Below are 26,485 nucleotides of genomic sequence, written 5' to 3' on the forward strand. Positions count from 1 at the left end.
AATATTTTAGAGGATAACGCAAGTTAGGTCTGGGATAGGTCTGGGATTCGCCCTCATCAGGCTCATACTTTCGCGTTTTTCACATACTTGTTGAACTGATCCTGGGTTTTTTCTGGTTTGGATCACGTAGTAATGTGTGACCACACTGAAACAATCAATTAAACCTGGTCTTGATAAATATTTTAGAGGATAACGCATGTTAGGTCTGGGTTAGGTCTAGGATTTGCCCTTGTCAGGCGCCATACTTTCGCATATTTCTCATACTTCATGGCTCGATCCTGGGCTAGTTCTGGATTGGATCACGTAGTAATGTGGGACCACACTGAAACAGTCGATTAAACCTGGTTTCGATCAATATTTTTGAGGATAACGCATGTTAGGTCTAGGTTGGGCCGAGGATTTTCACTCATCAGACTCATACTTTCGTATTCTTCACATACTTGTTGAACAGATCCTGGGTTTTTACTGGTTTGGATCATGTAGTAATGTGGTACCACACTGAAACAGTCAATTGAACCTGGTTTCGATCAATATTTTAGAGAATAATTCACGTTAGGTCAAGGTTAGGTCTGGGATTTGCTCTCATCAGGCTCATTCTTTCGCATATTTCTCATACTTGATGGCTAGATCCTGGGCTTTTTCTGGATTGGATCACGTAGTAATGTGGTACCACACTGAAACAGTCAATAAAACCTGGTTTCGCTCAATATTTTAGAAGATAACGCATGTTAGGTCTAGGTTAGGCCTGGGATTTGCCCTCATCAGGGTCATACTTTCGCAGTTTTAACATGCATGTTGACCTGATCGAGGGTTTTTCCTGCTTTGGATCACGTAGTAAAGTGGTACCACAACTAAAACAGTCAATTAAACCTGGTTTCCAACAATATCTTAGAGGACAACGCAAGTTAGGTCTGGGATAGGTCTGGGATTCGCCCTCATCAGGCTCATACTTTCGCGTTTTTCACATACTTGTTGAACTGATCCTGGGTTTTTACTGGTTTGGATCATGTAGTAATGTGGTACCACACTGAAACAGTCAATTGAACCTGGTTTCGATCAATATTTTAGAGAATAATTCACGTTAGGTCAAGGTTAGGTCTGGGATTTGCTCTCATCAGGCTCATTCTTTCGCATATTTCTCATACTTGATGGCTAGATCCTGGGCTTTTTCCGGATTGGATCACGTAGTAATGTGGTACCACACTGAAACAGTCAATAAAACCTGGTTTCGCTCAATATTTTAGAAGATAACGCATGTTAGGTCTAGGTTAGGCCTGGGATTTGCCCTCATCAGGGTCATACTTTCGCAGTTTTAACATGCATGTTGACCTGATCGAGGGTTTTTTCTGCTTTGGATCACGTAGTAAAGTGGTACCACAACTAAAACAGTCAATTAAACCTGGTTTCCATCAATATCTTAGAGGACAACGCAAGTTAGGTCTGGAATAGGTCTGGGATTCGCCCTCATCAGGCTCATACTTTCGCGTTTTTCACATACTTGTTGAACTGATCCTGGGTTTTTTCTGGTTTGGATCACGTAGCAATGTGGTACCACACTGAAACAGTCGATTAAACCTGGTTTGGATCAATATTTTAGAGGATAACGTATGTTATGACTAGGTGAGGTCTGGGATTTTCACTCATCAGACTCATACTTTCGCATTCTTCACATACTTGTTGAACGGATCCTGGGTTTTTTCTGGTTTGGATCACGTAGTAATGTGGGACCACACTGAAACAATCAATTAAACCTGGTCCTGATAAATATTTTAGAGGATAACGCAAGTTTGGTCTGGGATAGTTCTGGGATTTGCCCCCATCCGACTCATACTTTCGCATATTTCTTATACTTCATGGCTATATCCTGGGATATTTCTGGATTGCATCACGTGGTAATGTGGTACCACACTGAAACAGTCAATTAAACCAGGCTTCGATCAATATTTTAGAGGATAACGCAAGTTAGGTCTGGGATAGGTCTGGGATTTGCCCTCATCAGGCTCATACTTTCGCGTTTTTCACATACTTATTGAACAGATCCTGGGTTTTTTTCTGGTTTGGATCACGTAGTAATGTGGTACCACACTGAAGCAGTCCATTAAACCTGGTTTGGATCAATATTTTAGAGGATAACGCAAGTTAGGTCTGGGATAGGTCTGGGATTTGCCCTCATCAGACTCATACTTTCGCATACTTCACATACTTATTGAACAGATCCTGGGTTTTTTTCTGCTTTGGATCACGTAGTAAAGAGGTACCACACTGAAGCAGTCCATTAAACCTGGTTTGGATCAATATTTTAGAGGATAATGCAAGTTAGGTCTGGGATAGGTCTGGGATTCGCCCTCATCAGGCTCATACTTTCGCGTTTTTCACATACTTGCTGAACGGATCCTGGGTTTTTTCTGGTTTGAATCGCGTAGTAATGTGGGACCACACTGAAACAATCAATTTAACCTGGTCTAGATAAATATTTTAGAGGATAACGCAAGTTAGGTCTGGGGTAGGTCTGGGATTTGCTCTCATCAGGCTCATTCTTTCGCATATTTCTCATACTTGATGGCTAGATCCTGGGCTTTTTCTGGATTGCATCACGTAGTAATGAAGTACAACACTGAAACAGTCAATTAAACCTGGTTTCCATCAATATCTTAGAGGACAACGCAAGTTAGGTCTGGGATAGGTCTGGGATTCGCCCTCATCAGGCTCATACTTCCGCGTTTTTCACATACTTGTTGAACTGATCCTGGGTTTTTTCTGGTTTGGATCACGTAGCAATGTGGTACCACACTGAAACGGTCGATTAAACCTGGTCTCGATCAATAATTTTGAGGATAACGCATGTTAGGTCTAGGTTAGGCCTGGGATTTTCACTCATCAGACTCATACTTTCGCATTCTTCACATACTTGATGAACGGATCCTGGGTTTTTTCTGGTTTGGATCACGTAGTAATGTGGTGCCACACTGAAACAGTCAATTAAACCTGGTTTCGATCAATAATTTAGAGAAGAATTCATGTTAGGTCTAGGTTAGGTCTAGGCTTTGCCCTCGTCAGGCTCATACTTTCGCATGTTTCTCATACTTCATGGCTAGATCCTGGGCTATTTCTGGATTGGATCACGTAGTAATGTGGTACCACACTGAAACAGTCAATTAAACCTGGTTTCGATCAATATTTTAGAGGATAACGCAAGTTAGGTCTGGGATAGGTCTGGGATTTGCCCTCATCAGGTTCATACTTTCGCGTTTTTCACATACTTGTTGAACAGATCCTGGGTTTTTTCTGGTTTGGATCACGTAGTAGTGTGGTACCACACTGAAACAGTCCATTAAACCTGGCTTGGATCAATATTTTAGAGGGTAACGCAAGTTAGGCCTGGGATAGGTCTCGGATTTGCCTTCATCAGGCTCATACTTTCGCGTTTTTCACATACTTGTTGAACAGATCCTGGGTTTTTTCAGGTTTGGGTCATGTAGTAATGTGGTACCACACTGAAACAGTCGATTAAACCAGGTTTCGAGCAATATTTATGAGGATAACGCATGTTAGGTCTAGGTTAGGCCTGGGATTTTCACTCATCAGACACATACTTTCGTATTCTTCACATACTTGTTGAACGGATCCTGGGTTTTTTCTGGTTTGGATCACGTAGTAATGTGGGGCCACACTGAAACAGTCAATTAAACCTGGTTTCGACCAATATTTAAGAGAATAATTCATGTTAGGTCTAGGTTAGGTCTGGGATTTGATCTCATCAAGCTCATTCTTTCGCATATTTCTCATACTTGATGGCTAGATCCTGGGCTTTTCCTGGATTGCATCACGTAGTAATGAAGTACAACACTGAAACAGTCAATTAAACCTGGGTTCGATCAATATTTTAGAGGATAACGCAAGTTAGGTCTGGGATAGGTCTGGGATTCGCCCTCATCAGGCTCATACTTTCGCGTTTTTCACATACTTGTTGAACTGATCCTGGGTTTTTTCTGGTTTGGATCACGTAGTAATGTGTGACCACACTGAAACAATCAATTAAACCTGGTCTTGATAAATATTTTAGAGGATAACGCATGTTAGGTCTGGGTTAGGTCTAGGATTTGCCCTTGTCAGGCGCCATACTTTCGCATATTTCTCATACTTCATGGCTCGATCCTGGGCTAGTTCTGGATTGGATCACGTAGTAATGTGGGACCACACTGAAACAGTCGATTAAACCTGGTTTCGATCAATATTTTTGAGGATAACGCATGTTAGGTCTAGGTTGGGCCGAGGATTTTCACTCATCAGACTCATACTTTCGTATTCTTCACATACTTGTTGAACAGATCCTGGGTTTTTACTGGTTTGGATCATGTAGTAATGTGGTACCACACTGAAACAGTCAATTGAACCTGGTTTCGATCAATATTTTAGAGAATAATTCACGTTAGGTCAAGGTTAGGTCTGGGATTTGCTCTCATCAGGCTCATTCTTTCGCATATTTCTCATACTTGATGGCTAGATCCTGGGCTTTTTCTGGATTGGATCACGTAGTAATGTGGTACCACACTGAAACAGTCAATAAAACCTGGTTTCGCTCAATATTTTAGAAGATAACGCATGTTAGGTCTAGGTTAGGCCTGGGATTTGCCCTCATCAGGGTCATACTTTCGCAGTTTTAACATGCATGTTGACCTGATCGAGGGTTTTTCCTGCTTTGGATCACGTAGTAAAGTGGTACCACAACTAAAACAGTCAATTAAACCTGGTTTCCAACAATATCTTAGAGGACAACGCAAGTTAGGTCTGGGATAGGTCTGGGATTCGCCCTCATCAGGCTCATACTTTCGCGTTTTTCACATACTTGTTGAACTGATCCTGGGTTTTTACTGGTTTGGATCATGTAGTAATGTGGTACCACACTGAAACAGTCAATTGAACCTGGTTTCGATCAATATTTTAGAGAATAATTCACGTTAGGTCAAGGTTAGGTCTGGGATTTGCTCTCATCAGGCTCATTCTTTCGCATATTTCTCATACTTGATGGCTAGATCCTGGGCTTTTTCCGGATTGGATCACGTAGTAATGTGGTACCACACTGAAACAGTCAATAAAACCTGGTTTCGCTCAATATTTTAGAAGATAACGCATGTTAGGTCTAGGTTAGGCCTGGGATTTGCCCTCATCAGGGTCATACTTTCGCAGTTTTAACATGCATGTTGACCTGATCGAGGGTTTTTTCTGCTTTGGATCACGTAGTAAAGTGGTACCACAACTAAAACAGTCAATTAAACCTGGTTTCCATCAATATCTTAGAGGACAATGCAAGTTAGGTCTGGAATAGGTCTGGGATTCGCCCTCATCAGGCTCATACTTTCGCGTTTTTCACATACTTGTTGAACTGATCCTGGGTTTTTTCTGGTTTGGATCACGTAGCAATGTGGTACCACACTGAAACAGTCGATTAAACCTGGTTTGGATCAATATTTTAGAGGATAACGTATGTTATGACTAGGTGAGGTCTGGGATTTTCACTCATCAGACTCATACTTTCGCATTCTTCACATACTTGTTGAACGGATCCTGGGTTTTTTCTGGTTTGGATCACGTAGTAATGTGGGACCACACTGAAACAATCAATTAAACCTGGTCCTGATAAATATTTTAGAGGATAACGCAAGTTTGGTCTGGGATAGTTCTGGGATTTGCCCCCATCCGACTCATACTTTCGCATATTTCTTATACTTCATGGCTATATCCTGGGATATTTCTGGATTGCATCACGTGGTAATGTGGTACCACACTGAAACAGTCAATTAAACCAGGTTTCGATCAATATTTTAGAGGATAACGCAAGTTAGGTCTGGGATAGGTCTGGGATTTGCCCTCATCAGGCTCATACTTTCGCGTTTTTCACATACTTGTTGAACAGATCCTGGGTTTTTTTCTGGTTTGGATCACGTAGTAATGTGGTACCACACTGAAGCAGTCCATTAAACCTGGTTTGGATCAATATTTTAGAGGATAACGCAAGTTAGGTCTGGGATAGGTCTGGGATTTGCCCTCATCAGACTCATACTTTCGCATACTTCACATACTTATTGAACAGATCCTGGGTTTTTTTCTGCTTTGGATCACGTAGTAAAGAGGTACCACACTGAAGCAGTCCATTAAACCTGGTTTGGATCAATATTTTAGAGGATAATGCAAGTTAGGTCTGGGATAGGTCTGGGATTCGCCCTCATCAGGCTCATACTTTCGCGTTTTTCACATACTTGTTGAACTGATCCTGGGTTTTTTCTGGTTTGGATCACGTAGCAATGTGGTACCACACTGAAACAGTCGGTTAAACCTGGTTTCGATCAATATTATAGAGGATAACGCAAGTTTGGTCTGGGATAGGTCTGGGATTTTCACACATCAGACTCATACTGTCGCATTCTTCACATACTTGTTGAACAGATCCTGGGTTTTTTCTGGTTTGGGTCCGGTAGTAATGTGGTACAACACTGAAACAGTCGATTAAACCAGGTTTCGATCAATATTTTTGAGGATAACGCATGTTAGGTCTAGGTTAGGCTTGGCACTTTCACTCATCAGACTCATACTTTCGCATTCTTCACATACTTGTTGAACGGATCCTGGGTTTTTTCTGGTTTGGATCACATAGTAATGTGGTACCACACTGAAACAGTCGATTAAATCAGGTTTCGATCAATATTTTTGAGGATAACGCATGTTAGGTCTGGGTTAGGTCTAGGATTTGCCCTCGTCAGGCTCATACTTTCGCATATTTCTCATACTTCATGGCTAGATCCTGGGCTATTTCTGGATTGGATCACGTAGTAATGTGGTACCACACTGAAACAGTCAATTAAACCTGGTTTCGATCAATATTATAGAGGATAACGCAAGTTAGGTCTGGGATAGGTCTCGGATTTGCCCCCATCAGGCTCATACTTTCGTGTTTTTCACATACTTGTTGAACAGATCCTGGGTTTTTTCTGGTTTGGGTTACGTAGTAATGTGGTACCACACTGAAACAGTGGATTAAACCAGGTTTTGATCAATATTTTTGAGGATAACGCATGTTAGGTCTGGGATAGGTCTGGGATTTGCCCTCATCAGACTCATACTTTCGCACACTTCACATACTCGTTGAACAGATCCTGGGTTCTTTCTGGTTTGGATCACGTAGTAATGTGGGACCACACCGAAACAATCAATTAAACCTGGTCATGATAAATATTTTAGAGGATAACGCATGTTAGGTCTAGGTTAGGCCTGGGATTTTCACTCATCAGACACATACTTTCGTATTCTTCACATACTTGTTGAACGGATCCTGGGTTTTTTCTGGTTTGGATCACGTAGTAATGTGGGGCCACACTGAAACAGTCAATTAAACCTGGTTTCGACCAATATTTAAGAGAATAATTCATGTTAGGTCTAGGTTAGGTCTGGGATTTGATCTCATCAAGCTCATTCTTTCGCATATTTCTCATACTTGATGGCTAGATCCTGGGCTTTTCCTGGATTGCATCACGTAGTAATGAAGTACAACACTGAAACAGTCAATTAAACCTGGTTTCGATCAATATTTTAGAGGATAACGCAAGTTAGGTCTGGGATAGGTCTGGGATTCGCCCTCATCAGGCTCATACTTTCGCGTTTTTCACATACTTGTTGAACTGATCCTGGGTTTTTTCTGGTTTGGATCACGTAGTAATGTGTGACCACACTGAAACAATCAATTAAACCTGGTCTTGATAAATATTTTAGAGGATAACGCATGTTAGGTCTGGGTTAGGTCTAGGATTTGCCCTTGTCAGGCGCCATACTTTCGCATATTTCTCATACTTCATGGCTCGATCCTGGGCTAGTTCTGGATTGGATCACGTAGTAATGTGGGACCACACTGAAACAGTCGATTAAACCTGGTTTCGATCAATATTTTTGAGGATAACGCATGTTAGGTCTAGGTTGGGCCGAGGATTTTCACTCATCAGACTCATACTTTCGTATTCTTCACATACTTGTTGAACAGATCCTGGGTTTTTACTGGTTTGGATCATGTAGTAATGTGGTACCACACTGAAACAGTCAATTGAACCTGGTTTCGATCAATATTTTAGATAATAATTCACGTTAGGTCGAGGTTAGGTCTGGGATTTGCTCTCATCAGGCTCATTCTTTCGCATATTTCTCATACTTGATGGCTAGATCCTGGGCTTTTTCTGGATTGGATCACGTAGTAATGTGGTACCACACTGAAACAGTCAATAAAACCTGGTTTCGCTCAATATTTTAGAAGATAACGCATGTTAGGTCTAGGTTAGGCCTGGGATTTGCCCTCATCAGGGTCATACTTTCGCAGTTTTAACATGCATGTTGACCTGATCGAGGGTTTTTCCTGCTTTGGATCACGTAGTAAAGTGGTACCACAACTAAAACAGTCAATTAAACCTGGTTTCCAACAATATCTTAGAGGACAACGCAAGTTAGGTCTGGGATAGGTCTGGGATTCGCCCTCATCAGGCTCATACTTTCGCGTTTTTCACATACTTGTTGAACTGATCCTGGGTTTTTACTGGTTTGGATCATGTAGTAATGTGGTACCACACTGAAACAGTCAATTGAACCTGGTTTCGATCAATATTTTAGAGAATAATTCACGTTAGGTCAAGGTTAGGTCTGGGATTTGCTCTCATCAGGCTCATTCTTTCGCATATTTCTCATACTTGATGGCCAGATCCTGGGCTTTTTCCGGATTGGATCACGTAGTAATGTGGTACCACACTGAAACAGTCAATAAAACCTGGTTTCGCTCAATATTTTAGAAGATAACGCATGTTAGGTCTAGGTTAGGCCTGGGATTTGCCCTCATCAGGGTCATACTTTCGCAGTTTTAACATGCATGTTGACCTGATCGAGGGTTTTTTCTGCTTTGGATCACGTAGTAAAGTGGTACCACAACTAAAACAGTCAATTAAACCTGGTTTCCATCAATATCTTAGAGGACAACGCAAGTTAGGTCTGGGATAGGTCTGGGATTCGCCCTCATCAGGCTCATACTTTCGCGTTTTTCACATACTTGTTGAACTGATCCTGGGTTTTTTCTGGTTTGGATCACGTAGCAATGTGGTACCACACTGAAACAGTCGATTAAACCTGGTTTGGATCAATATTTTAGAGGATAACGTATGTTATGACTAGGTGAGGTCTGGGATTTTCACTCATCAGACTCATACTTTCGCATTCTTCACATACTTGTTGAACGGATCCTGGGTTTTTTCAGGTTTGGATCACGTAGTAATGTGGGACCACACTGAAACAATCAATTAAACCTGGTCCTGATAAATATTTTAGAGGATAACGCAAGTTTGGTCTGGGATAGTTCTGGGATTTGCCCCCATCCGACTCATACTTTCGCATATTTCTTATACTTCATGGCTATATCCTGGGATATTTCTGGATTGCATCACGTGGTAATGTGGTACCACACTGAAACAGTCAATTAAACCAGGTTTCGATCAATATTTTAGAGGATAACGCAAGTTAGGTCTGGGATAGGTCTGGGATTTGCCCTCATCAGGCTCATACTTTCGCGTTTTTCACATACTTGTTGAACAGATCCTGGGTTTTTTTCTGGTTTGGATCACGTAGTAATGTGGTACCACACTGAAGCAGTCCATTAAACCTGGTTTGGATCAATATTTTAAAGGATAACGCAAGTTAGGTCTGGGATAGGTCTGGGATTTGCCCTCATCAGACTCATACTTTCGCATACTTCACATACTTATTGAACAGATCCTGGGTTTTTTTCTGCTTTGGATCACGTAGTAAAGAGGTACCACACTGAAGCAGTCCATTAAACCTGGTTTGGATCAATATTTTAGAGGATAATGCAAGTTAGGTCTGGGATAGGTCTGGGATTCGCCCTCATCAGGCTCATACTTTCGCGTTTTTTACATACTTGTTGAACTGATCCTGGGTTTTTTCTGGTTTGGATCACGTAGCAATGTGGTACCACACTGAAACAGTCGGTTAAACCTGGTTTCGATCAATATTATAGAGGATAACGCAAGTTTGGTCTGGGATAGGTCTGGGATTTTCACACATCAGACTCATACTGTCGCATTCTTCACATACTTGTTGAACAGATCCTGGGTTTTTTCTGGTTTGGGTCCGGTAGTAATGTGGTACAACACTGAAACAGTCGATTAAACCAGGTTTCGATCAATATTTTTGAGGATAACGCATGTTAGGTCTAGGTTAGGCCTGGGACTTTCACTCATCAGACTCATACTTTCGCATTCTTCACATACTTGTTGAACGGATCCTGGGTTTTTTCTGGTTTGGATCACATAGTAATGTGGTACCACACTGAAACAGTCGATTAAATCAGGTTTCGATCAATATTTTTGAGGATAACGCATGTTAGGTCTGGGTTAGGTCTAGGATTTGCCCTCGTCAGGCTCATACTTTCGCATATTTCTCATACTTCATGGCTAGATCCTGGGCTATTTCTGGATTGGATCACGTAGTAATGTGGTACCACACTGAAACAGTCAATTAAACCTGGTTTCGATCAATATTATAGAGGATAACGCAAGTTAGGTCTGGGATAGGTCTCGGATTTGCCCCCATCAGGCTCATACTTTCGTGTTTTACACATACTTGTTGAACAGATCCTGGGTTTTTTCTGGTTTGGGTTACGTAGTAATGTGGTACCACACTGAAACAGTGGATTAAACCAGGTTTTGATCAATATTTTTGAGGATAACGCATGTTAGGTCTGGGATAGGTCTGGGATTTGCCCTCATCAGACTCATACTTTCGCACACTTCACATACTCGTTGAACAGATCCTGGGTTCTTTCTGGTTTGGATCACGTAGTAATGTGGGACCACACCGAAACAATCAATTAAACCTGGTCATGATAAATATTTTAGAGGATAACGCATGTTAGGTCTGGGTTAGGTCTAGGATTTGCCCTCGTCAGGCTCATTCTTACGCACACTTCACATACTCGTTGAACAGATCCTGGGTTATTTTCTGGTTTGGATCACGTAGTAATGTGGGACAACACCGAAACAATCAAGTAAACCTGGTCTTGATAAATATTTTAGAGGATAACGCATGTCAGATCCGGGATAAGTCTGGGATTTGACCTCATCAGGGTCATACTTTCGCAGTTTTAACATGCATGTTGACCTGATCGAGGGTTTTTTCTGCTTTGGATCACGTAGTAATGTGGGACCACACTGAAACAGTCGATTAAACCTGGTTTCGATCAATATTTTAGAGGATAACGCAAGTTTGGTCTGGGATAGGTCTGGGATTTACCCTCATCCGGCTCATACTTTCGTGTTTTTCACATACTTGTTGAACAGATCCTGGGTTTTTTCTGGTTTGGATCACGTAGTAATGTGGGACAACACCGAAACAATCAATTAAACCTGGTCTTGATAAATATTTTAGAGGATAACGCAAGTTTGGTCTGGGATAGTTCTGGGATTTGCCCCCATCCGACTCATACTTTCGCATATTTCTTATACTTCATGGCTATATCCTGGGATATTTCTGGATTGCATCACGTGGTAATGTGGTACCACACTGAAACAGTCAATTAAACCTGGTTTGGATCAATATTTTAGAGGATAACGCAAGTTAGGTCTGGGATAGGTCTGGGATTTGCCTTCATCAGGCACATACTTTTGCGTTTTTCACATACTTGTTGAACAGATCCTGGGTTTTTTCCGGTTTGGGTCACGTAGTAGTGTGGTACCACACAGAAACAGTCGATTAAACCTGGTTTCGATCAATATTTTTGAGGATAACGCATGTCAGGTCTGGGATAAGTCTGGGATTTGACCTCATCAGGGTCATACTTTCGCAGTTTTAACATGCATGTTGAACTGATCGAGGGTTTTTTCTGCTTTGGATCATGTAGTAAAGTGGAACCACAACTAAAACAGTCAATTAAACCTGGTTTCGATCATTATTTTAGAGGATAACGCAAGTTAGGTCTGGGATAGGTCTAGGATTTTCACTCATCAGACTCATACTTTCGCATTCTTCACATACTTGTTGAACGGATCCTGGGTTTTTTCTGGTTTGGTTCACGTAGTAATGTCGTACCACACTGAAACATTCAATTAAACCTGGTCTTGATAAATATTTTAGAGGATAACGCATGTTAGGTTTGGGTTAGGTCTAGGATTTGTCCTCATCAGGCTCATACATTCGCATATTTCTCATACTTCATGGCTAGATCCTGGGCTGTTTCTGGATTGTATCACGTAGTAATGTGGTACCACACTGAAACAGTCAATTAAACCTGGTCTTGATAAATATTTTAGAGGATATCGCATGTCAGGTCTGGGATAGGTCTGGGATTTGACCTCATCAGGTTCATACCTTCGCTGTTTTAACATGCATGTTGACCTGATCGAGGGTTTTTTCTGCTTTGGATCACGTAGTAAAGTGGTACCACAACTAAAACAGTCGATTAAACCCGGTTTCGATCAATATTTTAGAGGATAACGCAAGTTAAGTCTGGGATAGGTCTGGGATTTGAGCTCATCAGACTCATTCTTTCGCATATTTCTCATACTTGATGGCTAGATCCTGGGCTTTTTCTGGATTGCATCACGTAGTAATGAAGTACAACACTGAAACAGTCAATTAAACCTGGTTTCCATCAATATCATAGAGGACAACGCGAGTTAGGTCTGGGATTTGCCCTCATCAGGGTCATACTTTCGCAGTTCTAACATACATGTTGACCTGATCGAGTGTTTTTTCTGCTTTGGATCACGTAGTAAAGTGGTACCACACTGCAACAGTCCATTCAACCTGGTTTGGATCAATATTTTAGAGGATAACGCAAGTCAGGCCTAGGTTAGGTCTGGGATTTTCACTCATCAGTCTCATACTTTCGCATTCTTCACATACTTGTTGAACGGATCCTGCGTTTTTTCTGGTTTGGATCACGTAGTAATGTGGGACCACACTGAAACAGTCGATTAAACCTGGTCTTGATAAATATTTTAGTGGACAACGCATGTTAGGTCTGGGTTAGGTCTAGGATTTGCCCTCATCAGGCTCATACTTTCGCATATTTCTCATACTTCATGGCTAGATCCTGGGCTATTTCTGGATTGGATCACGTAGTAATGTGGTACCACACTGAAACAGTCAATTAAACCTGGTTTCGCTCAATATTTTAGAAGATAACGCATGTTAGGTCTAGGTTTGGCCTGGGATTTGCCCTCATCAGGGTCATACTTTCGCAGTTTTAACATGCATGTTGACCTGATCGAGGGTTTTTTCTGCTTTGGATAACGTAGTAATGTGGTACCACACTGAAAAAGTCCATTAAACCTGGTTTCGCTCAATATTTTAGAAGACAACGCATGTTAGGTCTAGGTTAGGCCTGGGATTTGCCCTCATCAGGGTCATACTTTCGCAGTTTTAACATGCATGTTGACCTGATCGAGGGTTTTTTCTGCTTTGGATCACGTAGTAAAGTGGTACCACACTAAAACAGTCAATTAAACCTTGTTTCGATCAATATTTTAGAGGATAACGCAAGTTAGGTCTGGGATAGTTCTAGGATTTGCCCTCGTCTGGCTCATTCTTTCGCATATTTCTCATACTTGCTGGCTAGATCCTGGGCTTTTTCTGGATTGCATCACGTAGTATTGTGGTACCACACTGAAACAGTCGATTAAACCAGGTTTCGATGAATATTTTAGAGGATAACGAACGTTATGTCTAGTTTAGGCCTGGGATTTGCCCTCATCAGACTCATACTTTCGCATACTTCACATACTTGTTGAACAGATCCTGGGTTTTTTCTGCTTTGGATCACGTAGTAAAGTGGTACCACAACTAAAACAGCCAATTAAACCCGGTTTCGATCAATATTTTTGAGGATAACGCATGTTAGGTCTAGGTTAGGCCTGGGATTTTCACGCATCAGACTCATACTTTCGCATTCTTCACATACTTGTTGAACGGATCCCGGGTTTTTTCTGGTTTGGATCACGTAGTAATGTGGGACCACACTGAAACAGTCGATTAAACCTGGTCTTGATAAATATTTTAGTGGACAACGCATGTTAGATCTGGGTTAGGTCTAGGATTTGCCCTCATCAGGCTCATACTTTCGCATAATTCTCATACTTCATGGCTAGATCCTGGGCTATTTCTGGATTGGATCACGTAGTAATGTGGTACCACACTGAAACAGTCAATTAAACCTGGTTTCGCTCAATATTTTAGAAGATAACTCATGTTAGGTCTAGGTTAGGCCTGGGATTTGCCCTCATCAGGGTCATACTTTCGCAGTTTTAACATGCATGTTGACCTGATCGAGGGTTTTTTCTGCTTTGGATCACGTAGTAAAGTAGTGCCATAACTAAAACAATCAATTAAACCTGGTTTCGATCATTATTTTAGAGGATAACGCATGTTAGGTTTGGGTTAGGTCAAGGATTTGCCCTCATCAGGCTCATACTTTCGCGTTTTTCACATACTTGTTGAACAGATCCTGGGTTTTTTCTGGTATGAGTCACGTAGTAATGTGGTACCACACTGAAACAGTCGATTAAACCTGGTTTCGATCAATATTTTAGAGGATAACGCAAGTTTGTTCTGGGATAGGTCTGGGATTTGCCCTCATCAGGCTCATACTTTCGCGTTTTTCACATACTTGTTGAACAGATCATGGGTTTTTTTCTGGTTTGGATCACGTAGTAATGTGGTACCACACTGAAACAGTGAATTAAACCTGGTTTCGATAAATATTTTAGAGAATAATCCATGTTAGGTCTAGGTCAGGTCTGGGATTTGCTCTCATCAGGCTCATTCTTTCGCATATTTCTCATACTTGATGGCTAGATCCTGGGGTTTTTCTGGATTCCACCACGTAGTAATGAAGTACAACACTGAAACAGTCAATTAAACCTGGTTTCCATCAATATTTTTGAGGACAACGCATGTTAGGTCTAGGTTAGGCCTGGGATTTGCCCTCATCAGGGTCATACTTTCGCAGTTTTAACATACATGTTGACCTGATCGAGGGTTTTTCTGCTTTGGATCACGTAGTAAAGTGGTATCACACTGGAGCTGTCCATTAAACCTGGTTTGGATCAATATTTTAGAGGATAACGCATGTTAGGTTTGGGTTAGGCCTAGGATTTGCCCTCGTCAGGCTCATACTTTCGCATATTTCTCATACTCCATGGCTAGATCCTGGGCTGTTTCAGGATTGTATCACGTAGTAACGTGGTACCACGCTGAAACAGTGAATTAAACCTGGTTTCGATCAATATTTTAGAGGATAACGCAAGTTAGGTCTGGGATAGGTCTGGGATTCGCCCTCATCAGGCTCATACTTTCGCGTTTTTCACATACTTGTTGAACTGATCCTGGGTTTTTTCTGGTTTGGTTCACGTAGTAATGTGGTACCACACTGAAAAAGTCCATTAAACCTGGTTTCGCTCAATATTTTAGAAGACAACGCATGTTAGGTCTAGGTTAGGCCTGGGATTTGCCCTCATCAGGGTCATACTTTCGCAGTTTTAACATGCATGTTGACCTGATCGAGGGTTTTTTCTGCTTTGGATCACGTAGTAAAGTGGTACCACACTAAAACAGTCAATTAAACCTTGTTTCGATCAATATTTTAGAGGATAACGCAAGTTAGGTCTGGGATAGTTCTAGGATTTGCCATCGTCTGGCTCATTCTTTCGCATATTTCTCATACTTGCTGGCTAGATCCTGGGCTTTTTCTGGATTGCATCACGTAGTATTGTGGTACCACACTGAAACAGTCGATTAAACCAGGTTTTGATGAATATTTTAGAGGATAACGAACGTTATGTCTAGTTTAGGCCTGGGATTTGCCCTCATCAGACTCATACTTTCGCATACTTCACATACTTGTTGAACAGATCCTGGGTTTTTTCTGGTTTGGTTCACGTAGTAATGTGGTACCACACTGGAACATTCAATTAAACCTGGTCTTGATAAATATTTTAGAGGACAACGCATGTTAGGTCTGGGTTAGGCCTAGGATTTGCCCTCATCAGGCTCATACTTTCGCATAATTCTCATACTTCATGGCTAGATCCTGGGCTGTTTCTGGATTGTATCACGTAGTAATGAAGTACAACACTGAAACAGTCGATTAAACCTGGTTTCGATCAATATTTTTGAGGATAACGCATGTTAGGTCTAGGTTAGGCCGGGGATTTTCACTCATCAGACTCATACTTTCGCGTTTTTCACATACTTGTTGAACAGATCCTGGGTTTTTTCCGGTTTGGGTCACGTAGTAGTGTGGTACCACACTGAAACATTCAATTAAACCTGGTCTTGATAAATATTTTAGAGGATAACGCATGTTAGGTTTGGGATAGGTCTAGGATTTGTCCTCATCAGGCTCATACATTCGCATATTTCTCATACTTCATGGCTAGATCCTGGGCTGTTTCTTGATTGTATCACGTAGTAATGTGGTACCACGCTGAAACAGTCGATTAAACCTGGTTTCGATCAATATTTTTGAGGATAACGCATGTTAGGTCTAGGTTAGGCCGGGGATTTTCACTCATCAGACTCATACTTTCGCATTCTTCACATACTTGTTGAACGGATCCTGGGTTTTTTCTGGTTTGGATCACGTAGTAATGTGGGACCACACTGAAACAATCAATCAAACCTGGTCATGATAAATATTTTAGAGGATAACGCATGTTAGGTCCGAGTTAGGTCTAGGATTTGCCCTCGTCAGGCTCATACTTTCGCATATTTCTCATACTTCACGGCTAGATCCTGGGCTATTTCTGGATTGGATCACGTAGTAAAGTGGTACCACACTGAAACAGTCCATTAAACCTGGTTTGGATCAATATTTTAGAGGATAACGCATGTTAGGTCTAAGTTAGCCCTGGGATTTTCACTCCTCAGACTCATACTTTCGCATTCTTCACATACTTGTCGAACGGATCCGGGGTCTTTTCTGGTTTGGTTCACGTAGTAATGTGGTACCACACTGAAACATTCAATTAAACCTGGTCTTGATAAATATTTTAGAGGATAACGCATGTTAGGTTTGGGTTAGGTCTAGGATTTGTCCTCATCAGGCTCATACATTCGCATATTTCTCATACTTCATGGCTAGATCCTGGGCTGTTTCTGGATTGTACCACGTAGTAATGTGGTACCACGCTGAAACAGTCAATTAAACCTGGTTTCGATCAATATTTTAGAGGATAACGCAAGTTAGGTCTGGGATAGGTCTGGGATTCGCCCTCATCAGGCTCATACTTTCGCATAATTCTCATACTTCATGGCTAGATCCTGGGCTGTTTCTGGATTGTATCACGTAGTAATGAAGTACAACACTGAAACAGTCGATTAAACCTGGTTTCGATCAATATTTTTGAGGACAACGCAAGTTAGGTCTGGGATAGGTCTGGGATTTTCACTCATCAGACTCATACATTCGCATATTTCTCATACTTCATGGCTAGATCCTGGGCTGTTTCTGGATTGTATCACGTAGTAATGTGGGACCACACCGAAACAATCAATTAAACCTGGTCTTGATAAATATTTTAGAGAATAACGCATGTCAGGTCTGGGATAGGTCTGGGATTTGACCTCATCAGGGTCATACTTTCGCAGTTTTAACATGCATGTTGACCTGATCGGGGGTTTCTTCTGCTTTGGATCACGTAGTAAAGTGGTACCACAACTAAAACAGTCAATTAAACCAGGTTTCGATCAATATTTTTGAGGATAACGCATGTTAGGTCTAGGTTAGGCCTGGGATTTTCACGCATCAGACTCATACTTTCGCATTCTTCACATACTTGTTGAACGGATCCCGGGTTTTTTCTGGTTTGGATCACGTAGTAATGTGGGACCACACTGAAACAGTCGATTAAACCTGGTCTTGATAAATATTTTAGAGGACAACGTTAGTTAGGTCTAGATTAGGTCTAGGATTTACCCTCATCAGGCTCATACTTTCGCATATTTCTCATACTTCATGGCTAGATCCTGGGCTATTTCTGGATTGGATCACGTAGTAATGTGGTACCACACTGAAACAGTCGATTAAACCTGGTCTTGATAAATATTTTAGAGGACAACGCATGTTAGGTCTGGGTTAGGCCTAGGATTTGCCCTCATCAGGCTCATACTTTCGCATAATTCTCATACTTCATGGCTAGATCCTGGGCTGTTTCTGGATTGTATCACGTAGTAATGAAGTACAACACTGAAACAGTCGATTAAACCTGGTTTCGATCAATATTTTTGAGGACAACGCAAGTTAGGTCTGGGATAGGTCTGGGATTTGCCCTCATCAGGGTCATACTTTCGCAGTTCTAACATACATGTTGACCTGATCGAGGGTTTTTTCTGCTTTGGATCACGTAGTAAAGTAGTGCCACAACTAAAACAATCAATTAAACCTGGTTTCGATCATTATTTTAGAGGATAACGCATGTTAGGTTTGGGTTAGGTCTAGGATTTGCCCTCATCAGGCTCATACTTTCGCATTTTTTCTCATACTTCATGGCTAGATCCCGGGCTGTTTCTGGATTGTATCACGTAGTAATGTGGTACCACGCTGAAACAGACAATTAAACCTCGTTTCGATCAATATTTTAGAGGATAACGCAAGTTAGGTCTGGGATAGGTCTGGGATTCGCCCTCATCAGGCTCATACTTTCGCGTTTTTCACATACTTGTTGAACTGATCCTGGGGTTTTTCTGGTTTGGATCACGTAGCAACGTGGTACCACACTGAAACAGTCGATTAAACCTGGTTTCGATCAATATTTTAGAGGATAACGCAAGTTTGTTCTGGGATAGGTCTGGGATTTGCCCTCATCAGGCTCATACTTTCGCGTTTTTCACATACTTGTTGAACAGATCCTGGGTTTTTTCTGGTTTGAGTCACGTAGTAATGTGGTACCACACTGAAACAGTCGATTAAACCAGGTTTCGATCAATATTTTTGAGGATAACGCATGTTAGGTCTAGGTTAGGCCTGGGATTTTCACTCATCAGACTCATACTTTTGCATTCTTCACATACTTGTTGAACGGATCCTGGGTTTTTTCTGGTTTGGATCACGTAGTAATGTGGGACCACACTGAAACAGTCGATTAAACCTGGTTACGATTAATATTTTTGAGGATAACGCATGTTAGGTCTGGGATTGGTCTGGGATTTGCCCTCATCAGGCTCATACTTTCGCAGTTTTAACATGCATGTTGACCTGATCGAGGGTTTTTTCTGCATTGGATCACGTAGTAAACTGGTACCACACTAAAACAGTCAATTAAACCTGGTTTCAATCAACATTTTAGAGGATAACGAAAGTTATGTCTATTTTAGGCCTGGGATTTGCCCTCATCAGACTCACACTTTCGCATACTTCACATAGTTCTTGAACAGATCCTGGGTTTTTTTCTGGTTTGGATCACGTAGTAATGTGGTACCACACTGAAACAGTCAATTAAACCTGGTTTCGATCAATATTTTAGAGAATAATCCATGTTAGGTCTAGGTCAGGTCTGGGATTTGCTCTCATCAGGCTCATACTTTCGCAGTTTTAACATGCATGTTGACCTGATCGAGGGTTTTTTCTGCATTGGATCACGTAGTAAAGTGGTACCACACTAAAACAGTCAATTAAACCTGGTTTCGATCAACATTTTAGAGGATAACGCAAGTTAGGTCTGGGATCGGTCTGGGATTTGCCCTCATCAGGCTCATACTTTCGCGATTTTCACATACTGGTTGAACAGATCCTGGGTTTTTCTTCGGGTTTGGATCACGTAGTAGTGTGGTACCACACTGAAACAGTCCACTAAACCTGGTTTGGATCAATATTTTAGAGGATAACGCATGTTAGGTCTAGGGTAGGTCGGGGATTTTCACTCATCAGACTCATACTTTCGCATTCTTCACATACTTGTTGAACGGATCTTGGGTTTTTTCTGGTGTGGATCACGTAGTAAAGTGGTACCACACTGAAACAATCAATTAACCCAGGTCTTGATAAATATTTTAGAGGATAACGCATGTTAGGTCTGGGTTAGGTCTAGGATTTGCTCTCGTCAGGCTCATACTTTCGCATATTTCTCATACCTCATGGCTAGATCCTGGGCTATTTCTGGATTGGATCACGTAGTAACGTGGTACCACACTGAAACAGTCAATTAAACCTGGTTTCGATCAATATTTTTGAGGATAACGCAAGTTAGGTCTGGGATCGGTCTGGGATTTGCCCTCATCAGGCTCATACTTTCGCGATTTTCACATACTGGTTGAACAGATCCTGGGTTTTTCTTCTGGTTTGGATCACGTAGTAGTGTGGTACCACACTGAAACAGTCCACTAAACCTGGTTTGGATCAATATTTTAGAGGATAACGCATGTTAGGTCTAGGTTAGGTCGGGGATTTTCACTCATCAGACTCATACTTTCGCGTATTTCACATACTTGATGAACAGATCCTGGGTTTTTTTCTGGTTTGGATCACGTAGTAGTGTGGTACCACATGAAACTGTCCATTAAACCTGGTTTCGATCAATATTTTTTAGGATAACGCATGTTAGGTCTAGGTTAGGCCTGGGATTTACACTCATCAGACTCATACTTTCGCATTCTTCACATACTTGTTGAACGGATCCTGGGGTTTTACTGGTTTGGATCACGTAGTAATGTGGTACCACACTGAAACTGTCAATTAAACCTGGTTTCGATCAATATTTTAGAGAATAATTCGTGTTAGGTTTAGGTTAGGTCTGGGATTTGCTCTCATCAGGCTCATTCTTTCGCAAATTTCTCATACTTCATGGATAGATCCTGGGCTTTTTCTGGATTGCATCTCGTAGTAATGAAGTACAACACTGAAACAGTCAATTAAACCAGGTTTCGACCAATATTTTTGACGATAACGCATGTTAGGTCTAGGTTAGGCCTGGGCTTTACACTCATCAGACTCATACTTTCGCATTCTGCGCATACTTGTTGAACGGATCCTGGGTTGTTTCTGGTTTGGATCACGTAGTAATGTGGGACCACACTGAAACAGTCGATTAAACCTGGTTTCGATAAATATTTTTGAGGATAACGCATGTTAGGTCTGGGATAGGTCTGGGATTTGCCCTCATCAGGCTCATACTTTCGCAGTTTAAACATGCATGTTGACCTGATCGAGGGTTTTTTCTACATTGGATCACGTAGTAAAGTGGTACCACACTAAAACAGTCAATTAAACCTGGTTTCGATCAACATTTTAGAGGATAACGAAAGCTATGTCTAGTTTAGGCCTGGGATTTGCCCTCATCAGACTCATACTTTCGCATACCTCACATACTTGTTGAACAGATCATGGGTTTTTTTCTGGTTTGGATCACGTAGTAATGTGGTACCACACTGAAATAGTCAATTAAACCTGGTTTCGATCAATATTTTAGAGAATAATTCATGTTAGGTCTGGGTTAGGTCTAGGATTTGCCCTCATCCGGCTCATACTTTCGCATATTCCTCATACTTCATGGCTGGATCCTGGGCTATTACTGGATTGGAACACGTAATAATGCGGTACCACACTGAAACAGTCAATTAAACCTGGTTTCGATCAATATTTTAGAGAATAATTCATGTTAGGTCTGGGTTAGGTCTGGGATTTGCTCTCATCAGGCTCATTCTTTCGCATATTTCTCATACTTGATGGCTAGATCCGGGGCTTTTTCTGGATTGCGTCACGTAGTAATGAAGTACAACACTGAAACAGTCAATTAAACCTGGTTTCGATCAATATTTTAGAGAATAATTCATGTTAGGTCTGGGTTAGGCCTGGGATTTGCCCTCATCAGGGTCATACTTTCGCAGTTCTAACATACATGTTGACCTGATCGAGGGTTTTTTCTGCCTTGTATCACGTAGTAAAGTGGTACCACACTGAAACAGTCCACTAAACCTGGTTTGGATCAATATTTTAGAGGATAATGCATGTTATGTCTAGGTTAGCCCTGAGATTTTCGCTCATCAGACTCATACTTTCGCATTCTTCAGATACTTGTTGAACGGATCCTGGGTTTTTTCTGGTATGGTTCACGTAGTAATGTGGTACCACACTGAAACAATCAGTTAAACCTGGTCTTGATAAATATTTTTGAGGATAACGCATGTTAGGTCTGGGTTAGGACTAGGATTTGCCCTCTTCAGGCTCATACTTTCGCACATTTCTTATACTTCATGGATAGATCCTGGGCTATTTTCTGGTTTGGATCACGCAGCAATGTGGTACCACACTGAAACAGTCGATTAAACCTGGTTTCGATCAATATTTTAGAGGATAACGCAAGTTTGTTCTGGGATAGGTCTGGGATTTGCCCACATCAGGTTCATACTTTCGCGTTTTTCACATACTTGTTGAACAGATCCTGGGTTTTTTCTGGTTTGAGTCACGTAGTAATGTGGTACCATACTGAAACAGTCGATTAAACCAGGTTTCGATCAATATTTTTGAGGATAACGCATGTTAGGTCTAGGTTAGGCCTGGGATTTTCACTCATCAGACTCATACTTTTGCATTCTTCACATACTTGTTGAACGGATCCTGGGTTTTTTCTGGTTTGGATCACGTAGTAATGTGGGACCACACTGAAACAGTCGATTAAACCTGGTTACGATTAATATTTTTGAGGATAACGCATGTTAGGTCTGGGATTGGTCTGGGATTTGCCATCATCAGGCTCATACTTTCGCAGTTTTAACATGCATGTTGGCCTGATCGAGGGTTTTTTCTGCATTGGATCACGTAGTAAACTGGTACCACACTAAAACAGTCAATTAAACCTGGTTTCGATCAACATTTTAGAGGATAACGAAAGTTATGTCTAGTTTAGGCCTGGGATTTGCCCTCATCAGACTCACACTTTCGCATACTTCACATACTTGTTGGACAGATCCTGGGTTTTTTTCTGGTTCGGATCACGTAGTAATGTGGTACCACACTGAAACAGTCAATTAAACCTGGTTTCGATCAATATTTTAGAGAATAATCCATGTTAGGTCTAGGTCAGGTCTGGGATTTGCTCTCATCAGGCTCATACTTTCGCAGTTTTAACATGCATGTTGACCTGATCGAGGGTTTTTTCTGCATTGGATCACGTAGTAAAGTGGTACCACACTAAAACAGTCAATTAAACCTGGTTTCGATCAACATTTTAGAGGATAACGAAAGCTATGTGTTGTTTAGGCCTGGGATTTGCCCTCATCAGACTCATACTTTCGCATACTTCACATACTTGTTGAACAGATCATGGGTTTTTTTCTGGTTTGGATCACGTAGTAATGTGGTACCACACTGAAACAGTCAATTAAACCTGGTTTCGTTCAATATTTTAGAGGATAACGCAAGTTAGGTCTGGGATTTGCCCCCATCAGGCTCATACTTTCGCGTATTTCACATAATTGTTGAATAGATCCTGGGATTTTTTCTGGTTTGGATCACGTAGTAGTGTGGTACCACACTGAAACTGTCCATTAAACCTGGTTTCGATCAATATTTTTGAGGATAACGCATGTTAGGTGTAGGTTAGGGCGAGGATTTTCACTCATCAGACTCATACTTTCGCATTCTTCACATACTTGTTGAACGGATCCTGGGGTTTTACTGGTTTGGATCACGTAGTAATGTGGTACCACACTGAAATAGTCAATTAAACCTGGCTTCGATCAATATTTTAGAGAATAATTCATGTTAGGTCTGGGTTAGGTCTAGGATTTGCCCTCATCAGGCTCATACTTTCGCGTTTTTCACATACTTGTTGAACTGATCCTGGGTTGTTTCTGGTTTGGTTCACGTAGTAATGTGGTACCACACTGAAACAGTCCATTAAACCTGGTTTCGCTCAATATTTAAGAACACAACGCATGTTAGCTCTAGGTTAGGCCTGGGATTTGCCCTCATCAGGGTCATACTTTCGCAGTTTTAACATGCATGTTGACCTGATCGAGGGTTTTTTCTGCTTTGGATCACGTAGTAAAGTGGTACCATACTAAAACAGTCAATTAAACCTTGTTTCGATCAATATTTTAGAGGATAACGCAAGTTAGGTCTGGGATAGGTCTAGGATTTGCCCTCATCAGGCTCATTCTTTCGCATATTTCTCATACTTGATGGCTAGATCCTGGGCTTTTTCTGGATTGTATCACGTAGTATTGTGGTACCACACTGAAACAGTCGATTAAACCAGGTTTCGATCAATATTTTTGAGGATAACGCATGTTAGGTCTAGGTTAGGCCTGGGATTTTCACTCATCAGACTCATACTTTCGCATTGTTCACATACTTGTTGAACGGATCTTGGGTTTTTTCTGGTGTGGATCACGTAGTAATGTAGTGCCACACTGAAACAATCAATTAAACCTGGTCTTGGTAAATATTTTAGAGGATAACGCATGTTAGGTCTGGGTTAGGTCTAGGATTTGCCCTCATCCGGCTCATACTTTCGCATATTTCTCATACTTCATGGCTGGATCCTGGGCTATTACTGGATTGGAACACGTAATAATGCGGTACCACACTGAAACAGTCAATTAAACCTGGTTTCGATCAATATTTTAGAGAATAATTCATGTTAGGTCTAGGTTAGGCCTGGGATTTGCCCTCATCAGGGTCATACTTTCGCAGTTCTAACATACATGTTGACCTGATCGAGGGTTTTTTCTGCTTTGTATCACGTAGTAAAGTGGTACCACACTGAAACAGTCCACTAAACCTGGTTTGGATCAATATTTTAGAGGATAATGCATGTTATGTCTAGGTTAGCCCTGAGATTTTCGCTCATCAGACTCATACTTTCGCATTCTTCAGATACTTGTTGAACGGATCCTGGGTTTTTTCTGGTATGGTTCACGTAGTAATGTGGTACCACACTGAAACAATCAGTTAAACCTGGTCTTGATAAATATTTTTGAGGACAACGCATGTTAGGTCTGGGTTAGGACTAGGATTTGCCCTCATCAGGCTCATACTTTCGCATATTTCTTATACTTCATGGATAGATCCTGGGCTATTTTCTGGTTTGGATCACATAGTAATGTGGTACCACACTGAAGCAGTCGATTAAACCAGGTTTCGATCAATATTTTTGAGGATAACGCATGTTAGGTCTAGGTTAGGCCTGGGATTTTCACTCATCAGGCTCATACTTTCGCGTATTTCACATACTTGTTGAACAGATCCTGGGTTTTTTTCTGGTTTGGATCACGTATTAGTGTGGTACCGCACTGAAACTGTCCATTAAACCTGGTTTCGACCAATATTTTTGAGGATAACGCATGTTAGGTCTAGGTTAGGCCGAGGATTTTCACTCATCGGACTCATACTTTCGCATTCTTCACATACTTGTTGAACGGATCCTGGGGTTTTACTGGTTTGGATCACATAGTAAAGTGGTATCACACTGAAGCTGTCCATTAAACCTGGTTTCGCTCAATATTTAAGAAGACAACGCATGTTAGGTCTAGGTTAGGCCTGGGATTTGCCCTCTTCAGGGTCATACTTTCGCAGTTTTAACATGCATGTTGACCTGATCGAGGGTTTTTTCTGCTTTGGATCACGTAGTAAAGTGGTACCACACTAAATTAAACCTTGTTTCGATCAATATTTTAGAGGATAACGCAAGTTAGGTCTGGGATATGTCTAGGATTTGCCCTCATCAGGCTCATTCTTTCGCATATTTCTCATACTTGATGGCTAGATCCTGGGCTTTTTCTGGATTGCATCACGTAGTATTGTGGTACCACACTGAAACAGTCGATTAAACCAGGTTTCGATCAATATTTTTGAGGATAACGCATGCTAGGTCTAGGTTAGGCCTGGGATTTGCCCTCATCAGGCTCATTCTTTCGCATATTTCTCATACTTGATGGCTAGATTCTGGGCTTTTTCTGGATTGCATCACGTAGTATTGTGGTACCACACTGAAACAGTCGATTAAACCAGGTTTCGATCAATATTTTTGAGGATAACGCATGTTAGGTCTAGGTTAGGCCTGGGATTTTCACTCACCAGACTCATACTTTCGCATTGTTCACATACTTGTTGAACGGATCTTGGGTTTTTTCTGGTGTGGATCACGTAGTAATGTGGTACCACACTGAAACAATCAATTAAACCTGGTCTTGATAAATATTTTAGAGGATAACGCATGTTAGGTCTGGGTCAGGCATAGGATTTGCCCTCATCCGGCTCATACTTTCGCATATTTCTCATCCTTCATGGCTGGATCCTGGGCTATTACTGGATTGGATCACGTAGTAATGTGGTACCACACTGAAACAGTCGATTTAACCTGGTTTCGATCAATATTTTAGAGGATAACGCATGTAAGGTCTAGGTTAGGCCTGGGATTTTCACTCATCAGACTCATACTTTCGCATTCTT

The sequence above is a fragment of the Colletes latitarsis genome, unplaced genomic scaffold (assembly GCF_051014445.1).
Source record: "Colletes latitarsis isolate SP2378_abdomen unplaced genomic scaffold, iyColLati1 scaffold0007, whole genome shotgun sequence".
Classification (NCBI taxonomy): domain Eukaryota; kingdom Metazoa; phylum Arthropoda; class Insecta; order Hymenoptera; family Colletidae; genus Colletes; species Colletes latitarsis.